Source organism: Topomyia yanbarensis, chromosome 1 (genome assembly GCF_030247195.1).
Source record: "Topomyia yanbarensis strain Yona2022 chromosome 1, ASM3024719v1, whole genome shotgun sequence".
Taxonomy (NCBI): Eukaryota; Metazoa; Arthropoda; class Insecta; order Diptera; family Culicidae; genus Topomyia; species Topomyia yanbarensis.
The window spans coordinates 24,948,611-24,971,305 of NC_080670.1; the positions used below are offsets into that span (position 1 = coordinate 24,948,611).

Here is a 22,695-nt window from a genome sequence, read left to right on the forward strand (position 1 = left end):
GCCGGGTAAACGAGTGGATCACAGGTTTGCTTACTTCCGACGACGGGTCGGAGACCACCTCACCTGGAAGATCCTCAGCGGCTTTGCGCCGCTTCGGTGTCTAGGCCTCGGTTATACGGCTTAGTCGTATCGCACTGGTACACCTTGAACAGAGTTTCCTGAAGAGTATCGGAAGATTACCAGAAGTTTGCTAAAACATAATCCGGGAAAGACAATTTTCCTGGAAACGTTCCAGCTCTCTGTTGAACTCTAACCATTTCGCCACCTGGGCGCCAGTTTGACGATAGGTAATGAACTTTGTTTACATTCGACGAGTTTTGATTCGAGCCAACTAAAGACGCTGAATCCCTCTGGATAAAGACTCGCCATGTCAATCTTATTCTTATTATTTTTCTGTAAGTGCTATTCCAATCGAGCACGAGACCTGTCAGAAGCCCTCAATCCGAAGAAAATCGCTTCGAATCCTTCTGGAACGAGAGCCGTGGACAGGTCTCGTGCTCGATTGGAATGACACTGACAGATAAATGGTAAACAAATGATTGACGTGTCGAGTCTTTATCCAAAAGGAATTCAGCGTCTTTAGAGCCAACATCAAACCGAATGGATTTACTTGTATGACAGCTTATTAAACAAGACATGACTATTGGGTAATCCATGATGCGTTCCTGATAAGCTGAATGAAGTGTTATTCATTTTTCTGAGAGTTGCAACCCAGTTATCAGTCAGTAGCTCCTAACAAAACCAGCGTTCTATCTGTTGATGCATGCAACCGGCCAGAGGGGACAAACATAACCAACCACTACAACGGGTAATCAGTCTTGACAGATGATAGTTAATTGAAATGCTGCTACCGGAATTGAGAGTTTAGAATGTAGGTATAAATAGCAAAAGTTCAGTTTTGAGTGGCATTTGGCCATCCGAAATTGCTCAATGTTTACGGTAGGCAGATGCCGGCGATTGAATTTCAAAGCGTAATTGAATTCACTGACGTGTATGGAGGATGTATGGAACCCGTTCAACGAGTACGCGAGGAATGCCAACCAGTCCGTGTGAAGGACAGATACATGATTTTGCATCGAACAAATTGATTGGAATTGAAAATTTTGATTTAATTAATTGAGCGAATGAACCCCGTGGGTGTCGTACAGCAGCGGTTCAGGATGAGATGAACTTAATTTCTTTTGCGACGTATATTCATGGGCAATCGCACTCATTAAGGCTTTGGAAATAAAGATTGAAATGGATACGCCTTTCTGATCACTAGTTTCTAGTAACGACACTGAATCCCTCTGGATAAAGACTCGACACATCAATTGTTTGTTTACCATTTATCTGTCAGTGTCATTCCAATCGAGCACAAGACCTGTCAATGGCCCTCGTTCCAGAAGGATTCGACGCGATTTTCTTCGGATTGAGGGCTTTTGACAGGTCTCGTGCTCGATTGGAATGACAATTACAGAAAAATAATAAGAATAAGATTGATATGGCGAGTCTTTATCCAGAGGGATTCAGCGTCTTTAGTTTCTAGCATTGGGGTAATGTCCCCTTAGAATCCGGACACATAAAACCAGGCAATTCTTGGTATTTTATTGTATTTTAATATAAAATATTACATAGAACTCACGGACTTGTGGCATTTTTTCAGTATCCTGAAACATTTTTATATTTTTTTATAACTGTAGTTGAATAATTTCCCAATGCTTTTTGATTAGGCGAAGGTGCATATGGACTGATGTCATTATCGACGATTTTTTTCTTTTTGTCGAGGTAATACAGTGGGAACTGCTGGCTGTTTAGAACTTCACTTCAGAACTTTAATAGAAGGTAGGTAGGTAGGTATTCTTGCTTATATAGCTTCACGTCTATCGTTTGGTTGACTATAAAAAAAACTATGTTTTGAATCCACAGCTGCAAATTCCTTGCCAGATCGTTCGTTTCTGATGATTCGTTGCCAGATCATTCGTTTGTTGACAAAAATCTACTTGAATTTGATGAAGACATAACCCCGTGCCTCGGCTGACTAGGATCGTACTATTTGATCGTACTATAAGATCGAAATTTGATCGTAAAATAGTAAAGTTATTGATTCGATCAAAAATTAAAACACTAAATTACGATGAAATTTCCGTATCCTACGACAAGATGATTTCATAGTGTATATTGAAGAGCAATCCGAACCTTATCAGGCTCATCAGTTCAGTACAGAAGCTAAAAATGAAATGCGATGGAACAACAGAAAAAAAATTAGGAAACATTTCGGTAAATTTGTGAACCTCTGTTATTAGATACTTAGATAAATAGGCGCAGATGAGAATGATGTAAATGTAAAACAATGTAAATAAATATGTTTTCTAAAAATAAAAAAAATAAATTATATTGTAACGACATATAATTAGCAAGGGACTGGAAGGTGAAGTATTTTTCAAATATTAAGAGCCATAGTACTCAAGGGAGAGCAAGGATTTGAAGTAAGAAAGTTTAGAAAAGCGTGGAGTAGGGTCAATGAACAAGCTTAGAGTTTCCCGGTTACTTAGCTTTTTGTCTTCTGCAGCGCAGGAGTCAGGATCTTTTGGCATTAAATGCGAATCACCTGAGTCTGCGGCATGTCCGGACAAGCGTAAAGTCAATTTAATGACTTATGCTGTTGGAGCCGACAAAAAGTTAAGTCACGGAAAACTTCCACCCTAAGCATTGTGCGACGATTGAATGAGTTAGTTTTTGCCTTCGCTAATTGCCATGCTGGGGTGTTTTATTTCATGGCATGACAATTAGCGAGGGCAAAAACTAACTCATTCAATGAGTTTCATCTTCGCACAATGCTTAGGGTGGAAGTTTTCCGTGACTTAACTTTTTTTCGGCTCCGACAACATAATCCATTAAATTGACTTTACGCTTGTCCGGACATGCCGCAGACTCAGGTGATTCGCATTTAATGCCAAAAGATCCTGACTCCTGCGCTGCAGAAGACAAAAAGCTAAGTAACCGGGAAACTCTAAGCTTGTTCATTGACCCTACTCCACGCTTTTCTAAACTTTCTTACTTCAAATCCTTGCTCTCCCTTGAGTACTATGGCTCTTAATATTTGAAAAATACTTCACCTTCCAGTCCCTTGCTAATTATAGGTCGTTACAATATAAAAAAGGAAAAAGATTGAGTCACTATAAGTCGTTAATAAAAAAGATAAAAAAATATTCCGCTGCAACTGGCAAGACAAACAATTAAATCTACCCGAGTGTCGCTTTGTTTATTTCGCCGAAGTGAAACATCAGTGACAATCCGAGGCAAAAAATGGCCCCACTCCGAGTAAACTGCTTTGTTGTAGATTTTTTGAAATGCCTCGTAAAACTTGCTATAGTTAAAAGTGCAAATAGAATTCGAGGGGGGGGGGGGTGCCCAGCATTACAAGAACAAATTTCATAGATTAGTCACGATTCTTTATTTGCAACAAATGGTAATGTTTTCAAAAATAATCAAAATTGTCTTTTGTTTTTCAAAATATCTCGAACTTAATGCAAAATATAGAATTATTCTGATTACAAATTACTTGGCGAACCATACTTTATGATTACAATCACTTATTCGCACCTAAGCTCTTCGGAAAACATTTTTGTCTAATGTTACTTAGTATCTATCATACTCACTATTTTCCTAATATTTTCTTGAATTCGCTAAATCAAAATTTCTATTTTATATTTTGTTTTTCAATTATATTTCAGTGTGCTTTCATATAAGATTTATTGGTTCTCTGCAAATTCTTTTCTTGCTTTACAAACATTTCGTAACCGTTGCCTTCGCTAGATGGAAGCTGTCTGACCAGTGATGCCACAAGTACAGATTTATCTCGAAAGGTACAGATGATTTAAGTGATTTTGGTACAGATTTTGAATGGTACGGATTACAGATTTTTATTAAAAAAAAGCACAGATTGGTACAGATTTTTTACATGACAACAGGGTAAAACAATTTAACACTCGGTGCATCCCGGTAAACTGAAGTGGAAGCTGGTACTGACTGAGCTTGTGTTACAGAAAATTTGTAATTTAAATGTTTAATGGGAGGAATAAGAGATTAGTGTGTACTGCAAGAGATGGGCATTTGACAGCCCGCTTGAAAACAAAATATCGCTGCACAATTTGCTTGAAAACAAATCCCCGGAAGAACGGGTGACAAAATAAAAATAGGTAGTCTGATAAAAGGGTTGGCCGAGTACGGTAGAGAGCGGTGGTGTTTCTCCCCGCTGTTTAGTCGGACAAAAGAGTTGACCGAGTACGGTCGGTGGCGACTTTTTTCCCGCAGAGGGATCAGAAGAATAAAAAAAACTCCGTCCGGTGTGCTACCGCGATCACAAAAAAGGAGGAATTTGAGTTTCCTCTGGAGCCGGCGATTGTAAGGCTGAGGTTTCCGTTTTCAGGCGATAAGCGCGTGGAAGTTCTCGCGGACAGTCTCACGGAACCGCGAAAGAAGCGGCCACCAATTTGCTCCATCGCCGTCGAAAGTATTCCCTGTCGCAAGTGACACCTGAAGAAACGTAGTGTTCGATCGGAAAAGTGTCGGCGTGAAATTTTACCCGATCAGTTTTTGATACTCCTCTGGCCAGTAAAGGTGGCAACCGCACCTGCAAGAGAAGGCGAGCCGGGTAGTGTTTCTTTTCATGGCATTCAGCGTGGTCGTTTTGGAGTGATTACGCTGCTGGCTGCTTCAGGGGTTAAAGTGAGATTAAACAGTTGAAAACTCAGATAGTGCCTCTTCCCAGCGGCCCCAAACACGGAAGGCCTTGCATCACACGGAGAAAATCAGCTTGGAAGTAAAACAAACGTTTGTGGGCGACGCGCGGCCACGGAGGAAGCAGAACCTGAATTCTAATTTCGGACGGAACGCATCGGACGATAGAAAACGGCTTGCTAGCTAGCAGGCTTTTGCTCGACGAGGCGCAGAGACACGGACGAATTTGAAAAGCTCGCCATTTTCGGAAAGCCACACCGGCGATGTGCGCATTGGCTACCTGCATGGTCTTGTGATGACGTCAGTGATTATTAGGTAAGCGTGCACACCTTTCATAATCTCACCTCCCCTTATTAGCATTTACCACTAAATACATGATTAGGGATTATTATTTATTCATATTAGTTTTGGGTTGAAAACCAATTTTGTTACAATGTGTCACAATTTTGTTACAACGTGAGACAATTTTGTTACACTTGAACTGAACTTGAAATTAAAATACGATATGCAAGAAAGTTGCTTCCAGCAAATCAAAGACTTAGTGAAAATCGAGCGACTCTTTTAGGAGTGCCTACGTTTACTTTGACATGCTCCATTTGATTTGCTGCAAGCAGGCTTCTCGCATCCTATTGTCATTACCAGCCTTAGTTCAGCTTCTCACCGCCACTCTGTCAGCGGTCCATAGGTTGCAAAGAAAGTGGCGGCGAGAATTTGAGCTGGAGCTGATGGTGACATTACCCAGTCAAACTCATCCGGACTTATGGCTGGTTTCTTGTGGAATTTTCGCTCAAATTAAACAACCAATTCCTAGTCGGAATTTCTGGTTCGGTTTCCCCGAATGAAAAATAAGTATAAGAAAAATGTGTCTTTTAAACTACCTTGTTATTGTTTGGGTACAGAATCCGGTACAGATAGAAAAGATTTTTCAAATCGCGGTACAGATTTGGTTGCGGCAACACTGTGACTGACTAGTGCCGTACACGGAAAAATAAAATAACCCGCAGAATAAGTTCTTTTAACTTAAACTTAGGTAGTTTTGAGTTTTGCGTCGCTTTCGCACTTATTAGTGTTGTCAAAAACAAAGAGAGAGATTCGACTCAGTCGGGGCCTTCCATGGAATAAGGTACTTTTAAGTTGTTTAAGTTATACTCAAAATTAGGTAGATTCAACCTAAATTTAGGCAAGGTTGAGTATAAAAAACCTGTCATTGAGTTGTGGTTTTTGCTGTGGTTAAAGGTAAACTACCTTCAACACGGTTTACCTAATTTTACCTTATTCCACAATACCCCGAGATTGAGTAAAAAGAGCTCAACTTGTGGTAGTTTTTCGGATCCGTGTACGTCAACAGCTTCAAACGAAACAAACAAGTGGGTAATCAATTTTACAGAAGTCGCTAATTTTCTAGGTGATCAAAATCATTAGACAGAGTAGATTACAGAATGTATTTCTTCGCAAAACCTATAACTCAATTAATTATGGAATTTGCGTATCGACTTCGTCGTTAGCTTAGTCCTGCCACTAAGTTAGTGTCTTATTCTGATGACACGAGGTCTAAACGCAAATTTCATAACCAATTGAACGTTTTTTGTAAATTAGTTCAATTTTGAAAAAAAAAACGCATAGTGTGACTAACGACACTGAATCCCTCTGAATAAATACTCGACACGTCAATTGTTTGTTTACCATTTATTTGTCAGTGTCATTCCAATCGAGCACGAGACCTGTTAATGGCCTTCGTTCCAGAAGGATACGAAGCAATTTTCTTCGGATTGAGGGCTTTTGACAGGTCTCGTGCTCGATTGGAATGACACTTACTGATAAATAATAAGAATAAGATAGAGTTGACGAGTCTTTATCCAGAGGGATTCAGCGTCTTTAGGTGTGACAAATTTAAACAAAACAGAAGCACTTCATTTATTATTTTGGAATTGACTTATCTGTTTATATAGATTAGACAACACATATGATGGCGACCTTTCAAATTGCTAGCTAAAATCGATCTCAAACCAATGCTCCTTAACTCACACGCGCTTCTAGAATCTCCAATGCCAGTAGATGGCAACCCCGCACCCGTTGCCCGACAATCGCACGATAAGAACTACCTCCCCCATTCGCTAGTTGAGTCCCATTTTTTTTCGGACCGTCAAGGCCAATCCTACCACCGGACGACGGTGGCAGTGTTAATTATCCGGACTTCATCATATACTTGCCCGAATAGGAAACGGCGTGGTCAAACGCTGGAAGCGATGTGATGGCGGAAAAGTACGAAAGCGAAATTTTTCTTTCCGGACAGCGGAGCAAGAATAATTACATTTGCGCCATTCAACCGGTAGTTCCAGTAGCGGATAATAAAGCAAAAAAAAAACAACGGAGCAGAAAATATCGATCCAAAACTCGGAAAGCAAGCGGTTGATAAATGTTTAGCTTTCCCTCGTCGTTTGGAAGCGCCTTCGGAGAAAGTTTTAATGAAGATGTGAGTATTGATCCACTTGGGTACCGTTTCGGGGCTGCCGGAAGTCACAATTGATTGAAATTTCAATGGCGGTATACCGCGCCCGGAAAAGTTTGTTTCTAATCGATCAATTAAAATGATCCGCACGGTGTTCGGTGAGCTAATGTAGTTCACCTGCCGTGTCTAAGGTGTCAGTTCTGAATAATTGAGTGTGTCACTATATTAAATATTTGCCTTTCCGGTGGGCGGGAAGTGCGGTGGCGGTATGCCGATGCACATCTAGTCTATCAACTTCGACAGCAGCTTTAGCGCAAACAACAACACCAAAAAAAAAAAAATCCCTACTAAACTGACAACAAACTGGAGTGACAGCACGGGTCGTATAGTGTCTATGGAATATATAGTTTTTGCTATCGCATCGGGGTTTTTGCCCTTTTCCTCCAGACAACGGTCGGTGGAATGGAACGGACGTGCCGCAACTAGTTGGCAGAAAATTCGGAAAATTCGGTGGCAACGCACACAGCCAGACACACATACATCTACTCAAACAGAGAAAAAATAAATTAAACAACCGATACAACACGTCAAACTGATGGAGAATGTGGGTCGGTGGTGGTGGTTGGGGCGGCTTCAAACAGGAAGCGGATTTATAAACAAATCGACAGTAAAAGCGCAGCTCAGTGACGAGATTTGATGGTGGCTTTTGTTTTGTTGACTAGGCAGCAGATCAGCCGATAGGCCAACGTACGGAAATTTAGCATTCAACCATTCCCGCCATTTGTCAGGCGATTGAATTTTCCGAACAATGAACGGGGTTTTATTGTGTCTCTGTGTGTTGTGACTGGTCGGAGTCAACGGATCGAACGATCTGGTATAAATTATTGAGGCAGGCTTTTATGTTCATTTAGGAATTCATGGAGACGATGCCGACTTTCGATATACTGTCTAATCACTACTGATGGTGTTGATGGCATCGAGAGATTGCTGGTGTAGGGATTCGTCTTAATTAGCTGCTTTTTGTTTGTCAATTTTATTGAGTAGCCTAGTGGTACATCTTGTCGCATTTACATGATAAGATGAATGTACAAAACATTCAGCTCGAGAATATAGATTTCAGAATACGTACTAGATACATGAAATATATTTGAATTTCGAAAACGGCTTTTTTCAGAAAAAGCTTAAATTTAAAACATATTCCACTACACATAGTGAAAATTCTACAAAAAAATTCTATTCCAATGCGCCTTCAAGGATTCGCAAACGCAGCACATTAATCTGGAACCGATCTCTAACTTCAATCTCTAATATATCACTAAATTCGTAGAACAGTTTTCACTTCTCTGTTGGAAAGCAACTTAACCCCGTGTGTGTAACTGTCAATAAAAATTTGTCATACCATGTTCGTGAAGTGCTTCGTGCGCAAGGGAGATATTGTTGTATTCATAGCATACACGAAACAATGGCAACACTGGTCAGCTTTATCCAGTTCCATCATATAGGTAATGTAATAATTATATTGTTCAAGGTTTTAGCTCAGGCAGATGGTGTCACAAGATCACTGTGTATATGAACGATGGTTAAGTCATTGTATAACTACCCGAGTTGGTTCTAGATATTAAAAACGAGTCTACATGTTGTAACAAGCGAACATCTTTCTAGAAAAGTTTGGATTTTTAAGTGTTTTTCGGTTCAAACACATTTTTGTTGAAGCGATACATTCACTCCACTTGTAGATCAATATAGCTACATAGGTTGCAATGCGAAGCTGTGAGCACCTTTTATGTTTTTACAGTTTTCTGTCGATATCAGAGAATATTAATTTTGAAAATTTGTTATAGGAAACGTGCGCGCCACTCATAAATTTTTGGTTTTTGTTGTGCCAGTTTTAATTGTAAAAATAATTAAATATCGGTTAAATTTTATTTTGCTGATTTTCCAGTTATTTTTTTCGCTAAATCGACACTGCATTTGTTGAAGAAAATTACAGAGTGTTTTAAAATTTCAGAATATTTTTTTAGAATTGTAGGAAATTATCAAAAAAATGTAGGTAATTTTATAAAACTTCAAAAAATAGCTAGAATAAAAAAATTAAAAAAATGTTTGGAAATTTCTGAAATTTTCAAAAAATCCAAAAAATTATCATTTACAGGAAATTTCTGAAAATTTCTAAAATATATCAGAAATTTATAAAAATATTCGAAAGATTTCGGGAAAAAATTATATTTAAAACACAGAAAATATTTGAAATTTAAAACACAGATATTTAATTAAATTAAATTTAAAAAATTTAAAAAAAGATCAAGGAATTTCAGAAAATACGGTTTGTTTGCTTTTTTTCCTGAATTTTTATATGTTATAGAATATCTCAGAAAGTTTTAGATAGTTTCAGAAATTGTGTGCCTTCGAAAATTTCAGGAAAAATTTTCAGGAGGAACGTTGAGGAAAGATTCGGAATGCCTCAGATAATTACAGAAAATTTCGGAAATTTTCGGAGAATTTCGGAGAAATTCAGGGAATTTCAGAAAAAACTCAGGAAAGTTAGGACTTTTTTTTTCAAAAATCTCACGAAAATTTTCAGAAAATTCCAAAAATTTGTCGAGAAAAGTTCAGAATATTTCATAAAAATTTTAAACAATTCAAAATAAAATTGAAAATTTGAGGAAATTTTAAAAAAACTTTAGAAAAAGTCGCAAGCTTAAAAACGGAAAACTAAGAAAGTTTCAAGGAATCAGAAAATTCAAAAGTTTCAGAAAATTCCAAAACAGCTCACAAAATATTTCAGAAAATTGAATGAAATCTCACAAAATTCGAGAAATTTTCGAAAAATTTCGGAGAATTTTCAAGTTTTCAAAAAACAATTTTAACGCGAATTTCAGGATATTACAGAAAAGTTACAACGTTGAGTAATGATTCAATATACTTCAGAAAATCTCGGAAGTTTCTAGAAAAATTCAGAAAAATTTAGGAATATTCAGAAAAATTCAGGAAACTTCAGATATTTTTTTATAATTATTAGGAAATTTCAATTCCAGAAATTTGTTGAGAACAGTTCATAAGTTCAGAAAAGTTATAGAAGTTTCAAGAAAACTTTGAAAATTGTCAGGAAATTGCAGAAAATTTAAAAAAAATCAGAAAACTCCAAAACAAATTATAGAAAATTTCAGGAAAATTACAAAAATGCTTTCAAAAAGTTTTTCAAAAACTTCAAAACAAGTTACAGAAAATTCACAAATTTCAGAAAATTGAAAAAAAAACTATAAGAAGACAACATTCGATTTTTTTTTTAAATTTCCAAAAATTTCAGTTATGTAGGAAATTAAAAACAATAAATTTAAAGAAATTCAGAACAACGTTGAGGAATGCTGCAGATAATTACAGAAAATTTCGGAAGTTTTTAAAGAATTTAGGAAAAGTTCAGGAAATTTTAGAAAAAGGAAAGTTAGTACTTTTTTCAAAAATCTCACGAAAATTTTTAGAATATTCCAGAAATTTGTCGAGAAAAGTTCAGAACATTTCATAAAAATTTTGAAATATTCAAAATAAAATTAAAGATTTGAAGAAATTTTAAGAACACTTTAGAAAAAGTCACAAAATTAAAAAAAAATCAGAAAATCCCAGAGCAACTAATTGAAAGTTACAGGAAAGTTCAGAAAAATATTAACAAACATTTAAAATTCTGCAAAAATATCGACAAAAATTACAAATCCGAAAAACTATTCTATTCTATTCTATTCTTACCCTTACACAGCCAGTAATGAAAAGCATCCTGGAAAACACTGCAGATATTCTTTAGTGTTTTTCTTGTCAACATTAATATTTGAAGCATAGTATGTGTAATATGTCGCAAATATTAAAACGGCCAGGCCTACTGTGCAGAGTTTTGTTTAAAGATGTTTCAAAATTATACGGCAATTAAATTATTCATTTAATGAATAATCTAACTAACGGATCATTTTGAATCTTGAAAGAGAAAGAAACGAGGACAACCGTACCGACCGTTTCAGTGTAAAGGGGATATGATAAATCGTTGGGAGTGACTAGGCTAAGAAGGTTAATGTCACTCCTTTGGTCCTTTGGGATGCGACAGAGGTATTTACACCTTGTCTTGGCTAATGAGCCTAGGTTATAGCGCCTTTACTCGCTTTTATGGACGACTGCACCCAGTAAGGCAATAAACTTTATACGTTCTATAATACCTTACTGGGACCGCGCCTATAGTCAGCAATAAGGAATCACCTCGCTCTCTGAAATGATAGATAAAATTGGCGAAAGCGGTTATTTGGTACTAAACATAAAAACTAAAAACTCCCAAACAGCTTCGAGAACAGAAAAAAATAAAAATCCCACGGAAACGCTTCCATAAAAACCAAATTTCAATGATTGTCCTGTTTAGTGCGTGTGCGTACGCGGAGTTCCCGAATATTCAAATATACATAAATACTTGCATATTTGAACTGGACGATAACTGAGAAACTTGGGAGACAATTTGTTGTCCTCGTAACACTTCATTTCAACAACCTGCTTTGGATAAAGAAATCGATTAGTCGCCACAACACAAGCCCATCCCGAACATTTCTTAGTATCACATTGACGACCATATCTTGACACATCTTGCACCGTGGCGCTGAAAGGTTCATGTACCGATCATATGCCGAATTAGGAGAAAAGGAGAACTGAGTTCTACAAGATGACGACACGAATGAACTAATGATGAATGAAGTTCATGTTTGACAGTTCTCGGTGGTTTGTTCTCTTCGTCAGTTGCGTGAGTTCGAGGGCAACGGGTGGTCATCTGTTACATTCGAACTCATGAAACTCCCATGTAAAAAACCACCTAGAACTGTCAAACGAAGTTCATCCAGCTCATTTTGTGGGGTTATGTCGGTTGGTGCAAAACCTAGTTAGTATTAGTAGTAGTCTAGCCTCAAAAAGGCGCGCGGATCCTAGTTGAACCTCTCGTCCCAACGTTCCGCCGACAGGTTCGTAAGGAACGGTGTGATGTCATTGTTGGACTCATGCACTTCACCAACGTATGCCGCAACGTAGATGGCTTCGTTCCCCTACTGAATAATGACGCACTGGAACAATCTACTGTACATAGTTCGGTCGGTCCTACTCGTCTGATTAGGAAGGAAAATATTTTCAAAATTTCCTTTAACAGAATGGTTGTAGTGCGCGACGATAGATAATTGGCAACTGAAATGTTTTCTGGTAACGATGACACCACCAGTATTATTTTTTGCACGTTCTTCTACCTTGTTATTTGAAGCAGAACTACAAACACATTTCGCAAAGAAATCGGAACTTTTCTTCACAATGAAATTTTAAGTCATTTGGCATCAATAATACCTGCTCGATTTGGAAATTTCCCCCCTTTGAACAAAAAAAGTCGAAAAAAGTTGGTTTTCGTCAAATTTTTTTTTCGAGTTTGCATCAAATCTCGACGTTTCATGCAGTTTAAAGTCATTTGGCATCAAAAATACAAAGTCGATTTTGAAATTTTCCTTTACTCCCCCCTTTGAACAAAAATCGTCAAAAAAGTCAATTTTCGTTAAAAAATTTTTTTCGAGATAACATCAAATTTTGATGCTTTATGCATTTTGAACAAAAAAAATCGAAAAAAGTTGGTTTTCGTCAAAAAAATTTTTTTCGAGTTTACATCAAATCTCGACGTTTCATGCAGTTTAAAGTCATTTGGCATCAAAAATACAAAGTCGATTTTGAAATTTTCCCCCTTTGAACAAAAATCGTCAAATAAGTCAATTTTCGTTAAAAAAAATTTTTCGAGATTGCATCAAATTTTGATGGTTTATGCATTTTAAAGTCATTTGGCATCAATAATACCTGTTCGATTTGGAAATTTACACCCCCCCCCCCTTTGAACAAAAAAGTCGATTTTCGTCAAAAAAATTTTTTCGAGTTTACATCAAATCTCGACGTTTCATGCAGTTTAAAGTCATTTGGCATCAAAAATACAAAGTCGATTTTGAAATTTTCCTTTACTCCCCCCTTTGAACAAAAATCGTCAAAAAAGTCAATTTTCGTTAAAAAAATTTTTTCGAGTTAACATCAAATTTTGATGCTTTATGCATTTTAAAGTCATTTGGCATCAATAATACCTGTTCGATTTGTAAATTTCCCCTCCTTTGAACAAAAAAAGTCGAAAAAAGTTGGTTTTCGTCAAATTTTTTTTTCGAGTTTGCATCAAATCTCGACGTTTCATGCAGTTTAAAGTCATTTGGCATCAAAAATACAAAGTCGATTTTGAAATTTTCCTTTACTCCCCCCTTTGAACAAAAATCGTCAAAAAAGTCAATTTTCGTTAAAAAAATTTTTTCGAGATAACATCAAATTTTGATGCTTTATGCATTTTGAACAAAAAAAATCGAAAAAAGTTGGTTTTCGTCAACAAATTTTTTTTCGAGTTTACATCAAATCTCGACGTTTCATGCAGTTTAAAGTCATTTGGCATCAAAAATACAAAGTCGATTTTGAAATTTTCCCCCTTTGAACAAAAATCGTCAAATAAGTCAATTTTCGTTAAAAAAAATTTTTCGAGATTGCATCAAATTTTGATGGTTTATGCATTTTAAAGTCATTTGGCATCAATAATACCTGTTCGATTTGGAAATTTACACCCCCCCCCCCCTTTGAACAAAAAAGTCGATTTTCGTCAAAAAAAATTTTTCGAGTTTACATCAAATCTCGACGTTTCATGCAGTTTAAAGTCATTTGGCATCAAAAATACAAAGTCGATTTTGAAATTTTCCTTTACTCCCCCCTTTGAACAAAAATCGTCAAAAAAGTCAATTTTCGTTAAAAAAAATTTTTCGAGTTAACATCAAATTTTGATGCTTTATGCATTTTAAAGTCATTTGGCATCAATAATACCTGTTCGATTTGGAAATTTCCCCTCCTTTGAACAAAAAAAGTCGAAAAAAGTCGATCTTCGTCAAAAAACTATTTTCGAGTTTACATCAAATCTCGACGTTTCATGCAGTTTAAAGTCATTTGGCATCAAAAATACAAAGTCGATTTTGAAATTTTCCTTTACTCCCCCCTTTGAACAAAAATCGTCAAAAAAGTCAATTTTCGTTAAAAAAAATTTTTCGAGATAACATCTAATTTTGATGCTTTATGCATTTTAAAGTCATTTGGCATCAATAATACCTGTTCGATTTGGAAATTTCCCCTCCTTTGAACAAAAAAAAGTCGAAAAAAGTCGATCTTCGTCAAAAAAACTATTTTCGAGTTTACATCAAATCTCGACGTTTCATGCAGTTTAAAGTCATTTGGCATCAAAAATACAAAGTCGATTTTGAAATTTTCCTTTACTCCCCCCTTTGAACAAAAATCGTCAAAAAAGTCAATTTTCGTTAAAAAATTTTTTTCGAGATAACATCTAATTTTGATGCTTTATGCATTTTAAAGTCATTTGGCATCAATAATACCTGTTCGATTTGGAAATTTCCCCTCCTTTGAACAAAAAAAGTCGAAAAAAGTCGATTTTCGCCAAAAAATTTTTTTTTCGAGTTTACATCAAATCTCGACGTTTCGTGACTTTAAAATTACAAATCCGAAAAACTTAAAAAAATTCAAAAAATTGTAGGAAAATTAGATCGTTGAGGAAAGATTTTTAATAATTCAGAAAGTTATAGTAAATTTCGGAAATTTTCAGAAAAATTCAGAAAATTTCTGCAAAAAATCGAAAAATTACAGAAAATTCAAACAAATTTCAAAAATAAATAAAAAAAAATTCAGGAAGTTTTTTTAAGTCCCAAAAAATTAAAAAAAGTGTAAGAAAATTAAAAAAAAAAAGCTCAGAAAATTTGACACAATTTTAGTTATTAATTATTCAGAAATTTATAGAAAATTTCGGAAATTTTCAGAAAATTTCTGCAAAAATTCGGAAAATTGCAGAAAATTTAAACAAATTTCAAAATAAAAAAAAACATTCGGGAAGTTTTTTTAAGTCACAAAAAATTAAAAAAAAAACGTGTATGAAAATTTGAAAGAAAAGGTCAGAAAATTTGACACAATTTGAGTAATTTTCAGAAAATTTGAGCAAGTTTCATAAGATTCTAAAAAAGTTCAGTTGATTTCAGAAACTTCGAAAAAATTTCAAGAAATTTCGAAACATTCCAGCAAATTTCAAAAAACATTGTCCAAAAAATTTAAATTTGAATAAATTACGAAATATTTGAAGATTTAAATAGAATTCAGAAAAATTTGGAACATCTAGGAAATTTTCAAAAGACTATTAGAAATATTTTAGAAAATTCAGATATTAGAGTTATGTATAGTTTCGTAAAATTAAACAAAGTTTCATAAACCTTCAGAATATTTCAGGAATTTTCAGTAAATTTCAGAATGTTTCATAAAACTTTTTAAAAATTTCCGAAGATTTCAAATTACAGGATGTTTTAAAACATTTTGGAAATATTTAGAAAATTTTAGAAAAAATCGCATTTTTCAGAAAAATTCAGGTTTTTTAGAAAATTTCAGATAATTTCAGAAAATGTTAGCAAGTTTCATAACATTGCCGAATATTTCGGAAGATTCCCAAAAAATCGGAAAGTTTCAGACGATTTCAGAAATTTCCGAAAATTTTCGACAACTTCCAGAGCAGAATGTTTCAGAACATTACAGAATTTCTGCATTTTCATTAAAAAATTTCATTTTCTGCATTTTCATTAAAAAATTTTTTAATGAGAATGCAGAAAAATTAAAGAAAAATATCGGAAAATCCAGAAAATTTAAGATTTTTTTATTGTTTTAGAAAATTTTACAAAAATATCGACAAAAACAATTTAAAAAAAATCAAAAAATTCATTTGCATTTTTCAGAAAAATTTAGGTCGTTCAGAAATTTCAGCAAGTTTTAGAATACATATGTCATATTTAGAAATGTTTAAAAGATTTAAGAAAATTTAAGAAAGAAAATTTCAGAAAACTTAAGAAAATTGTAGAATGAATATTACAGAAATGTTCATAAAAATGCAGATAATTTCAGAAAAATTCAGAAAATTCCAGGAAATTTAAATTTTTTTTTATTGTTTCAGAAAACTTAAAAAAACTTCAAAGAATTTTGGTAAATCTTTTTAAATTCAAGAATGTTTCGTAAAACTTCTTGTAAATTTCAGAAAATTTCAAATGAGTTGACAAAACTTTCAGAAAACTATAGCAATTGATTTCAAATTTCAGGTAATGTTAAGTTTTCAAAACGTTTTAGGAAATCGCAGGAAATTCACGAAAAAATAAGAAAGGTTCATTGGTATTAAATTTGAATCAATTCAGAACTTTGTAGAAGATTTACATACAATTCAGCGAAGTTGGAACATCTTGGACAATTTCAGAAAGCTTAAGAAAATTATAAAATGTTTCAGAACATTTCAATAAATTTCTGGAGAATGCGCAAAATTTTAGAACATTTTAGGAAATTTATGAGTTTTATGGAGTTCAAAAACTTTAGAAAACTTATCGAAAATTAAAAAAAATCCGGGAAATTTCAGATAACGTCAAAAGTTTCCAGAAAATGTTAAAAAATTTGATATTTTTTTTTCAATTTAGGAAAGTTTCACTAATTTTCAGAATGTTTGCCAGAATAGGCAGATCGAAAATGTTGGCAGCTTTTTTTTGCAATGTTGAACACGTGTCTTAAAGCGATGGAAGTTTTATATGGAAAATACATATTTCGTTTTATATGAAAAAACATTAACTTTTTCAAAGCAATCGAACAATTTTGAAACTTGGTAGGGCTTGAGCACACTATTGATGCTTTCAAAAGAAAGGTTTTTGAACACTTTTTTCTTAATTTTTGTTTTCAATAATATAAATTGAAATGCATTTCCCATATATAATTTGTATTTCCTATATATAACTTCAATCGCTTTATTTTTGATGTCTTAATTCATTTTTTGACCAAGAATGGACAAAGCACAAAAAGAACTGCCACCCTAATATGTATTCAGGTTTCAGAAAATTTGAAAACATTTCAGAAAAGCAAACAATTATCAAAAAATTCAGAAAATTCACAAAATGTACAAAATTTCTAAAATATTTAGGATATTTCGAAGTGCTTAGGGAAATTTCTGAAAATTCTAGGAAATATCGGACAATTCGAAAAAAGCGTAAAAATTCAGAAAATTTCTAAAAAATTGAAGGAATTTCAAAATTTCGCGAATCTTTAGAAAATTGCAAAAAAAATCAGTAAATTTTAGATAATTTCGAAAGAATTCTGAAAATTTCAGAAAATTTCAAAAATCTTCAAAAATTTCAGAACACTTTAAAAAATATCTGAGAAATTCGGATACAATGAAGACCCGGTTTTTTTCAGCCCCCGATTTTGTTAGCCTTATGTAAAAATTGATAGTAGTTTGATGAGCTCTAGCAGTCGAACTAAGTTGAAATGGAGCAAATCCTTTCTTGAGCATATTTTTCTTTTCTTGGCGATCCGAAATATGCAAAATAAGTTTTTTTTTTATTTTGCACTGTCACTTAAGGGAAATTTAAACTAAATAATCAGAATGGGTTATGAAGCTATATCTAGGGACTAAAGACGAATATTTTAAGAGATTCGGTTTCCAATAATATACGTTCCAATTTTGTCAATGTGCCCGTTTAATTAGCGTAAAATGTACCAAGCGGCTATAAGTTTAAATTTCGGTAATTTCCAGAATTTTCAAAAAAATCAGAAAAGAATTTTAGAAAAATTATAAACTTAAAAAAAAACCGGAAAGCATCAGAAAATTTTAGAATATTTTTCTTCAGGAATATTTGAGAAAAAATCAAAAAACTTTCATGCACATTAGAAAACATCACAGATTTTAAAATTTCGCGACATTTCAGAAATTTCTAAATATCTGAGAAAAATCAGTAAATTTTCAATGCTCAGCAAATTTCGCCACCGCAAGGCTTATCCAGAAAGTGTGCAAATAATGTTCCTAGCGCTAAAAAGCTTTCGCGTGTTGATGGACAACCGAAGAAGTCATTAGGGAGGCATAGTTGGTCGCATTTATGATGTTAGCATGCTATGAGCAGTTACGATACACGAATCACATACTTAAAAAGATACTATCACGAACGGTGAGAGTTTGAGTTGGAGAATTGATTTTAAAATGAATTACGATGAATGAAATGAAATACAAGAAAAGAAGACGAAATAGATAAAATCCCATTAGGTAGCAAAAAATGACAGAAAATAACGCAAATTGTTGGTCAATTGTTTACCGCATATAATTGAAGTAGTGTTCTTGGTAGTTTCAAAATTCTTATTCAAAGAGCAAAGTTCTAACAAAAGAAGTCTTGTATGGCAAGCAGTATGCAGTTGTGGTATTTTTCATTCCTGTGTCCATCAATCAATCGATGTTATGACTTATTGATGGCCTCTAAATGCAGCATAGCACAGAAATAAAATCAATAGCAGTTCTAACTTACACGGTGATGCATAATTTGTCCGAACAAATGCACAGTATGTGCAATAAGCACAATATATGCGTTATAAGGACCATTTAAAATATGTTTAATATTCACGTACGGTACCATTCACCATACCCAAGGTGAATGTTTTACGAAATGTTTTGAAAAATTTCTTAAAACAATTTCAGAACTTTTTGAAATAACTTCAAAATCGACACCCCGAGAAAATTTGCGTCAATGGTAAAACCGATTGAAGACGAATAATTGCTCAGGAAATTTCCGGCGGACGAACAGTTTAAGCAATTGAACAATAAGCCGTCTGAAAAAAGTCCTGTAAAAAGCTACCAGTGTTTTAACCCTCACACATATACTTGAACAACTCATGCCACAGAACTTTAGCCTGAGTATTTCGCTGGAAATTACATTTTCACATTAGAATTAAAGAGGTTTTACGAAGCAGAATTTACCGTTCCGATCATTAATTTCAGCCAATAAAATGAGTGAGTGCCAAGCTGCACACCGCACAAGCAAGGTTCGTTTACAACCGTAACACTGTTATTACTAAAAGAACCACATCAACTTACTTAATGAGTTGCACAAAAAATTAAATAAAAACATTGCAACTCAAAATTAGGTAACTTGGGGAAAGTCTTAAATCCCCGTTTGAAATGTATTTCTGTTCATTGAAAGATCTCACGATCAAATCAGTAGTATTTGTGCTTTTTCAATTAAACTGAAATTGTATTCGCCCCAAACCTAAACCTTCAACTGGCTTGCGCTATTCATGTTCCGTTTTTTTTTTTTCAAAATTCATAAAGCTAACCCATTTTCCCCAGTCCCTAATGATGCATGCTTTCAAGAAGAACTATCATTCACCGTAAAATGTTCGCATTCATTAACTGCTAGATTCCACCATCATTACATTGCTCTCATATGCTCCGGGCGTACGAACAGCTGAGCGCACCTGGGCGGATACACGTAGTCGCACTCGCAGCACACAGCACAGATGATGATAGTTCCCTGGATGTGCCCGCTAGAAAGCTATTTCCAGTCGGAATAAATGATTTTCGCACGCTTCTCCCCCTCCACCGCACTCCAATCCATTTCAAGCGTTCTTTCTATGGTGGCTTGCTTCCCTCTGAGGCTGCCAGCAAGCATCCTCGCACCACAATTTGCCGACGACAGCGGACACACCGGAGAACTCGGAACAGGAAACTTTTTTCCCACTAAATGAGCTTCTCCATTCTTCAGTGCTTGTGCTTGTACATCTTTTTTTTCTTCTTCATCTGTATTTCCCACAACTACCCTCACACTTCATTTGCACACACAATGAGATTTATCGTCGCCTTTTGCCTAGCTGGAAAAGGCCGTTTTACTCGTCGCCGTAGACAAACTTTTCTTTTTTTTCCACAATGAATTATTAACTCGGCCTCAGTCTCGGCTCGGCTTGTGGTTGAACGGTGGCGTAACTATCCACCACACAGCGCCATCACTGCCCTTTCCTTTCCTTCCTCCGCTAACCAAAACAACCATCAAAATTAATCACAAACCACTTGAAGAAATTCGTCGCCTCCGATCACTCACTTCAGTTTTGGCGCACCATTTTCGGGCCCCATTACCAATCCGGGGCCGGGAAACGATGGCGAAGCCAGAAAATTAAGCTGAACCCGTTGAGTGCACTCTCGGCGCCAAGGGTTCAACCTAATTTCCTCTTCATTTATTCGAATATTATGCCTTTGCCCGACACTGGACCGCTGCTTTTCGTCGTCACGCCGCCAGCGGTTACAAATTAATTAAAATTGAAACACAAACTCAGCTCAAAACAACAAAAAAGCTCATGAATAGCCGGGAGACCTTTTCCACTCTTCTCAAACAAACATAGGACACTTTTTTTTCGTCATCAAAGAACATCTTTTTTTTTTCTCTGCGCCCCGCTCACCGAACCCCAAAAAGCTTCCTTCCACAACACTACTACTCGAGTTATCTGAAGGTGAGTTGAGGCTGGTCGTGACACTTCGTCACTTCACACGCGATTCACCTGTGCGCGTCTGGCGGAGGAAGTAATGCGAGAAGAAACCTCCGCCTCCAACCCAACGCATTTAACTATAATGATGCAAAGAAACCACCGAATTCGGAACTGACCCTAGCTGGTGGGTGACTGTGCGCTTACTACTACCGTTTGTACACCACTGGTCGAAAGCGTCGATGACGCTCGGGAACTACACGCACGGTTGCTTCGCACGGCTCAACATCGCTAGCACCCCGCTCGAACGGCGCTCCTTGGCAAACTAATTTGTGCTGCAGGACGACGACGACGACGACGATGTCCTTGCCGTTTGTTAGGAGGGCAGGCTGTCGCGAGTTCGTGCTCGCGCTCCTCCGATGGATGGGGGCCCCTTCAGGAACGTTGGCTGCTTTCGCCTGCGAGATAGCTGCATCCAGTATCGGCAGCATGGCGCCGAGAGAATTCGGTTTATTAGAACGGGAGAGTGGGCTTATATCGCGTGTTTGTTGTGCGGGTGAGGAACAGATTTGTGTGGACTGGCGTGAAAGCTTTTCGAGCGAGAGAGAGAGAGAGAGCTTTTTCAATCGGGTTTTCTGTGCTGTTGATGGAGCGAATTGTGGAGCATGGTTTGTTTTGATAAAGCGCGGTATCAGATGTATACAGAGAAAGGGAGCTACTTTGTGAGGAGGAGTGCAGAATATTCTATGTGTACTAAACGGATGCAGTGTAATTTGAAATTAGTTGGTTTGTTCAATAAATGTTAATTTCGATTTATTCACAGAATTTAGGGAATATGTATAATGTATAGCTGGAACGGGACCTGGGGATACAAAAAAAACTTAACGTCAAGTGCAACCAGGGGGAACTGTCAAAAGAGCCAGTCCGTTTAAAATATGTGAGGCAGAATGACAGGCAATGTGAGATGAAAGATAAAATGAACAGAAAAATAGAAAAAAGATCCCGTCCCCCATCCCGTCCCAGGTATACACAGTGAAGACCCGATCCTATCAGCCCCCGGTTTTATCAGCTTTTTGACCCGATTTTGTCAGCATCACATGAAAATTGATAGTAGTTTTATGGGCACTAGCAGACAAACCAAGTTAAATTCGAGTAAATCCTTTCTTGAGCTTATTTTTCTTATCTTCGAGATCCGAAATATACAAAAAAAATTTATTTTTTTTTCGTAATTTTGCCCTCTCAGACCCCCTTAATGGAAATTTAAACTAAATAATCAGAAAGGCTTATGAGGCTATATCTAGGGACTAACGAAAAACATTATAAGACCTTATGTTTATGAAACGATAGAATAATATGTCACGATTTTGTCAAGGTCCCCGTTTTATCAGTCTAAAATTCACCAAGACACAGTGGGACGACTTAGACCAAAAGGTGGACTAAAGTCAAAACTCTGCCGTATTTGTTTAACTAGCACGGTTTTATGTAATTTTGGTACGCTGACATCGATTTTGATATTAAAACATAAAAAATATACATTTATTATCCATTAGGGTGTCTCAAAATATCTATTTTATCGAAATTTTCTTAAAATTTCTGTGTATTAATTTTCGTGTGCTAAATAGTTTTTGAAATTAACACTTGTTAAAAAACCTTTATTGTACATTTAGGTGGCCCAAAAGTAATTATTTTATCGTGAAAGTTCATGATTTTTTAAAGAAATTTTTGTAGGCTGTATTGCTTGTTTGGATGTTAGAAATCGACTTTACTACTAATTAGGGTGTCTCAAAAGTAAATTTTTTAATGATTTTTTCAATTGTAAGTAAGATAAACTGATTTTATTTTCCTTGTTGAAACTAATTGATTCAGAAATGATTGTTCGGTTTTTCAAATCAAATACGATGTGTTCGACTAATTTTGGAACGTTCAATTTATTATTGAATTACTTGATATGAAAACTAAATTTTCTTTACACTTTAAAACAAAAATTTTAAACATCTTAGCGAAATGTTTAATTACAGACACTAGTCGACAGGATGGTTACGAAAAACCCTTTATCGCGTACAATCGGGTCTCCTACTACGCGATTAACTGGGGGGGGGGGGGGGGGTGAGAAAGGAATCCGCGTTGTAGGATACCCATAG

General features: G+C 35.6%; 1 protein-coding gene across 7 annotated transcripts in view; it reads right to left on the reverse strand.

The window, feature by feature from the left end:
• Positions 1 to 22,695, reverse strand: part of LOC131677126 (uncharacterized) — a 565,677-nt gene that overhangs the window by 398,425 nt on the left and 144,557 nt on the right. For 4 of the 7 annotated variants that reach the window (XM_058956747.1, XM_058956745.1, XM_058956743.1 and 1 more), the window contains exon 1: positions 20,768 to 20,913. The exons of 1 other annotated variant lie outside the window; for it this stretch is intronic. The gene's annotated coding sequence lies outside the window, so the exon portion shown is untranslated. Of the gene's footprint in view, positions 1 to 20,629; positions 20,914 to 22,695 lie in introns of those variants that run through there. 2 more of the 7 variants (XM_058956741.1, XM_058956742.1) reach the window with 2 other exon arrangements.